This window comes from Littorina saxatilis, linkage group LG11 (assembly GCF_037325665.1).
Source record: "Littorina saxatilis isolate snail1 linkage group LG11, US_GU_Lsax_2.0, whole genome shotgun sequence".
Classification (NCBI taxonomy): Eukaryota; Metazoa; Mollusca; class Gastropoda; order Littorinimorpha; family Littorinidae; genus Littorina; species Littorina saxatilis.
The window spans coordinates 32,056,212-32,061,790 of record NC_090255.1 but is presented as its reverse complement, the minus strand read 5'-3'; the positions used below and the strand labels follow the sequence as shown (position 1 = coordinate 32,061,790).

The following is a 5,579-nucleotide window of genomic DNA, read 5'->3' as shown; positions in this document are numbered from 1 at the left end:
CCCCCATTACACGAGAAAATTACTCCCCACGACAGGTGAGTTCCGAGTAAACATTTCGTACTTAAGGCCAGACAGGCTAGCAAATTTTAGATCAAAATCGTTATGAACTGTGTTGAATTACTTAAGGGGGTTTGAATGTGCCTGGGCTGAAATACAGAAAACATGTCTTGTTACACGTTTAACGGTCTTGGTAACCATGGAAACGATTCAAGATGGCCACAGAACAAAAAACAAAAAATCTTATAACTCAAAAACGGTTTCAGATAAATCAATTCTGTTTTTTGCATTTTGTTAGTAAACTATATATCTATATATTTACGTTTTGACTCGTTGTTATCTTGTACCAAAGTATTTAAAAAAAAAAGAAACCTTTATTTTTCATTGTTTTTTTTTTAGATTGACAGAAAACAAAAAGTATTAGTCATAATTGCACATCCAAACGTAAATATGAGGGGAATTATGTTAAAAAACACACTGCAGACTTTCAAGGCTCTAGCTTTATTCCTTGCAAACCCTTAGGGTTTTGAGTGTGTCACAACAATACAAAACGCATAACAGAGAAAACAGGCAAAGAAGTAAAGAACAGTTTCTTATTTCAGATTTGTGTCTCCATTAGGCTAGATACTACTGGAGAGTGATTGGTATGGACCTAACAGTTCACCCACAGCACATCAGTAATCCCATCCTACTGTAACGTGTCCTGCTGCTTCAAATATGATGTATACCTGTGGGTCATTCCATAAAGCTGTGTACCAAAAGTGTGACATACATCGTGAAAATTGAAAGTGTATGAATAGCTTGTTTTTATGGTTTATGTGACAGATATAGACATATGCCACGGTGCCATGCTAAACAAAAGATACGTTTATGCTTTTTTTGGGTACGAGGGGTGGTCGGAAAGGTGTGTAACATCACACATGTTTTACCTTACATGTTGTCCAAACACACGAGACAGATAACAAAAAGCCATAGTATAATAGTAACAAGCTTTATTTGCTTCCCATTCTGATTTTCTTCGATTAATCGTTTTCCGAAAGAAAAAAACTAGTCGATCGAGTGTGTTCAAATCTTGATGAAAACTCAACAGTTTTTTTTTACCTTAACTCTTACAACTGGAACAGGACTAGGCTACAAAGAATAGCCCAAGACTTGAAAAAGAGACACTGAGCACGTATATCACAAAATAAAACAATAAAATGTCGAACGTTTGGAAAAATATTCACTTTTAGAGCGAAGAGTCGCGAAAGGTTGCCTACGTAACATTCGTCCCTCATTGGTAACGACTCATAAAACGCTCCACGCCTGCTGCGTTCAAAAAGTTGACAGAATTGTTTTCATGGAAAAACCTTTCAGCGATGTTGAAGAACATTACATGCAAAAGAAACACCAAGTTTCATGCGCTGCTAAGTGACAAATGTAATTTTTAACAATCCAGCGTAACAAGAAAAAATATAAACGAAGCTTAGTGGCGACCCGCGAAAGGCAAAATCACATTCAAATCGAATCGAATTGACAAGGCGCACATTCTTACGCATTCACTACACATCAGTAGTGCCTGATAAAATACCGAGTCGCATATATTCGTGTTCACGTAGTTCACGGTTGGTTTTATAAACCAAATGTTACGTAGAAATTATTAAACAACCCAAATTTTAAACCAAATGTTATGTAGGAAATCGTTATTTAACATTCCAAATGCACACTGTAAACATGAGTAGGGGAAAACAGCTAAGTGCATATATGTAACATTAGCACAAAACACAACGAAGATGTATATCGGGGGGCGGGGGGTTCATGGTTGCATTTCATTAGCAGCCACACGGATACCTAAAAACAAGATGTAGGCTAAGCATGTCACAAAAAACCCGCAATTTTTGACGTCATTTTCTGTGTTTGCTTTTATACAAAACACTAACCAACCTAACAATCTTCTTGATTTTATTATCATTATCTCTTTGGTCAATTTGCAGTGTGTTGATATCCTTATAATTATATCATTCGAGAAGCAAGAGAAACATTCCTAAATCTAACTCTAAAGTCATGACCCTCTCCTGGTACACAGCTTTGTAGAACAACTCCTGTACGAAATACAGTCACCAAAAGACACTGATGTGATTTATGAAGAAAAAATGTCCTTTCTTCCAGTCACTGAACACACACAACATCCTGATCACTGTTGTCCCTGGTCATCCTGATGTAGTGTAATGTTCAATGTTCTCCCCCTCCATACACATTGCCATCTCGTGCTTCCTCAGCCCGAACATTCAGACGACGCTGTCCCGCATACTCCTTTTTGGCGCCAACGGGCATTGACAGCAGAAGCAGCGTCAGCATGGCGGACCCAGCTTCCACTTCAGCAGCTAGAAACACATAAATACATCCCATAAATACATGTACATATATCGACAGGTTCAAACTAAAAGCGGGGGCACAACAATTACTCTTCATTTCAAACCTAAGTAGGGTTTACACACTTTTATAACTTAGAGAGAAATTCTACTACTACTACAAGTATTAATACTAATACTGGTTACATAACAAAGATAGCAGAACAATGGTGACTGCGCGTGAGAGAGCGAAAAATAAAAATACCCCAAAATACTTTACTCACATGTTTGACAAATGTAACAAACTTTCGACCATTCTAGAGTTTTCCTCAGGCACAAAACACAGAACAAAGAAGAAGACAGACGACAGAACAGAAACTGAGATCTTTACATTACAGTATTGTTTGGTCTTTTTATTATAAAGATACTTCTACTTTTCTCTGTACAAGTTTGTTTACATAGCTTAGTTCTTACATGAAATAAACAATGAAGTAAATAAACTCTCAACCAGTGGATATTTTTTCATCTTTTACAAAAAATTATTTTCCACAGTGAGCAAGTAAGTTGGATAAAGAGAGTACAGCAAGACACCAACCTGTCACTTTCTTGTCATGTCGCTGGTAGGTTTTCAGATGCATGGCTGGTATTCCCACCACTGCACTGAAAGTCTCTAGAACAGCGTAGCTCCCTCCCACCTCGTGACTGAACAGTACCATCATTGGATTTACTTCAAAAGCAATGTTTTTGCTATCACTGTCCTGCATTCGAGGTGATGACAATTGACATCTTTTTCTCATAATCGCCACAACCATCGCACGTCAGTAGCAGCTGAGAGGCGAAGCCAGCGTTTTCTCCTTCACTCACAGTTATCGAGAGACCAGTCTCCTTGCATACGGGACATGTAAGATCAGTCGGTAGTCGAGTAAGCTGTAACACATGCGTTCGTCGGCAAGATCTTCGTCAGCATTCATAGCCTCATGTTTTCTTCGAAACGCACACTTCGACTGCGGGTCGCTGCATTTCGACAGTCCCCTATCGCTCGACTTGCTTCGTCTTTTTGACCGCTGCTGCTTTTACCGCTTGCAGTCTCCTCTTCCCTCCCTTTGCTCTTGGCATTTTACAGTCAGTCTGATACAAAATTCACTATCAGAACACAAAAATAGCGATGGCAAACAACTTTTTCTACGCTCACTCGATGTTCAACTTTCGCTTTGTTGTGTTTGTTGACATCATCCACAAGAGGAAACCGCATTGCATTGTCGGAACGAAACTGTTGCATTGTGGGTAGGAATGCCATTCATACAAAAGCATGCCGGTTTTCTGATTGGTTAATCTTCAAGTCGTAGTAGGCTTCTCCCTTATTTGGAATATTTCGTATCGTCGTCTGCGTTGGAAAAACCGCGCGAAGCCGTTTATGGCAGTTTCCGGCAGTGACGTCAGTTCGTTGAAACGGTTCGGGAAACTTCGGGCTTTTCTTTCGTCTGCTACGCGAGGCGATTCCTCGAGCGAATTGTGGTGTTGTAAAGTGTCAAAAAAAGGTTATTTTAGCAAATATTGCACAAAATAAACGCCAACAAGCTTCGGTACACATTTGTATTGGCTAAATTCATACATTTGGCACCAGTTTTAGAGCAAAATAGTGTTTGGAGCTGTTAGAAGGGGTGTTCATGAGTCAAAATCAGGCATAATCACAACATCACAAAAATCATGATTTTAGTGAAAATTGAGGTGCCGTGTCTTCCCTTAAATGTTACTCCCCTGACGAACTCCTGTCCGCCCAGCGACCTTCCCCTTGACCCTGCTTGTGACCTCGATGTTTTATGCCCCGGCAAGGGGCACGGTACTCTCTAAGCACCCAAAACCTCAAAGAGAGATAACTGGCGGAAATCTTTCTATTGTAGTCTCCTGTATGACGGCTTACTAGTGCCAAAACCTCATAATTGTAATTATCAAGGAAAAATTAGTAATTTTCCTTGATAATTACCATTTTCACGTGTTAATGACTAATTTTCCCGGGAAAATGACTAATTTTTCCGGGAAAATTACTAACTTTCACCTGTTAATTACTAATTTTTAGTTTTGGCTCACTTCCTGACCGATTGCTAGTGCCAAAACTAAAACGCACGCACGCACAGACAGACAAAATTACGATCGCATAGGCTACACTTACGTGAGCCAAAAATCTCTCTTCAGTATCTTGATCTTTGATCATTGCCATGCGATTTGTCGCGAACTCTGAACAGGGGAGGTAATCAATGGCAAACAGCGAACGATATCGCCTATGGTTTTCTCCCTTGGACAGATGGCCTTGAGTGCTATAATAATACATTTCTGAAACGACCGGGTGTCAATTTGGCTGCTACGTCTAATATCTTGTTGTTGATTTTTTTGATTTTTTTAGTTTCATATATTAATTCATTTTATTTATATCAATCTCTTCTTCATCAGCGAAAGCAAACCACGTTAAATGTATTAACAAGTCGCGTAAGGCGAAATTAGCTGTCGAACTCACGGGATGAAACTGAACGCACTGTATTTTTTCACCAAGACAGTACAGCTTCGTCAATCCCCGCGTGAAGGAAATCGCTTACCTCCCACGTGCAAAACGTAGTGATATTGACACGCCAGATTAGCGCGGTAGCGTATTGTGCTAAGCAGGAAAGCGCGCTTTTCTGTATTCTTGTGAACTTTCTGAGCTTGTTTTGAATACAACCTATCATATCTATATGTTTTTGGAATCAGGAAATGATAAAGAATAAGATGAAATCTTTTTTGGATCAATTTCTTCTATTTTAATCGTAAGATTAATTGATCTATTTTCGTTAATTGTGATCACATTTTAAAAGTAAACATGACATATGTATATATTTTTAGATTCAGAATGTGATGAAGAAAACGATGCAATCAATTTTAAATCTGTCTGCGAAAATTCGATTTTAATGACAACTTTAATGAGCAAACTCATTAATTAATTTTTAAGCCTTCAAGCTGAAATGCAATACCAAAGTCCGGGCTTCGTCGAAGATTACTTGACCAAAATTTCAACCAATTTGGTTGAAAAATGAGAGCATGACAGTCGGAGGAAGCTTGCTGGGTATTTTGAGTCGTGTTTCTATAACCCACCGAACTCTGACATGGATTACAGGATCTTTTCCGTGCGCACTTGGGATAAGCCACTAGCAGGTCTGCACATAAGTTGACCTGGGAGATCGGAAAAATCTCCACACTTAACCCACCAGGCGGCCGCGGCCG

At 39.2% G+C, this 5,579-nt stretch overlaps 1 long non-coding RNA gene across 1 annotated transcript; it reads right to left on the bottom strand.

The window, feature by feature from the left end:
- Positions 1-482: 482 nt before the first annotated feature.
- LOC138980254 (uncharacterized) lies at positions 483-3,527 on the bottom strand. Its single transcript, XR_011460277.1, has 2 exons — positions 2,923-3,527; positions 483-2,360 (listed from the first exon to the last, which is right to left on the bottom strand). It is a non-coding gene; the product is annotated as an uncharacterized lncRNA (long non-coding RNA).
- Between the last annotated feature and the right edge of the window lie 2,052 nt (positions 3,528-5,579).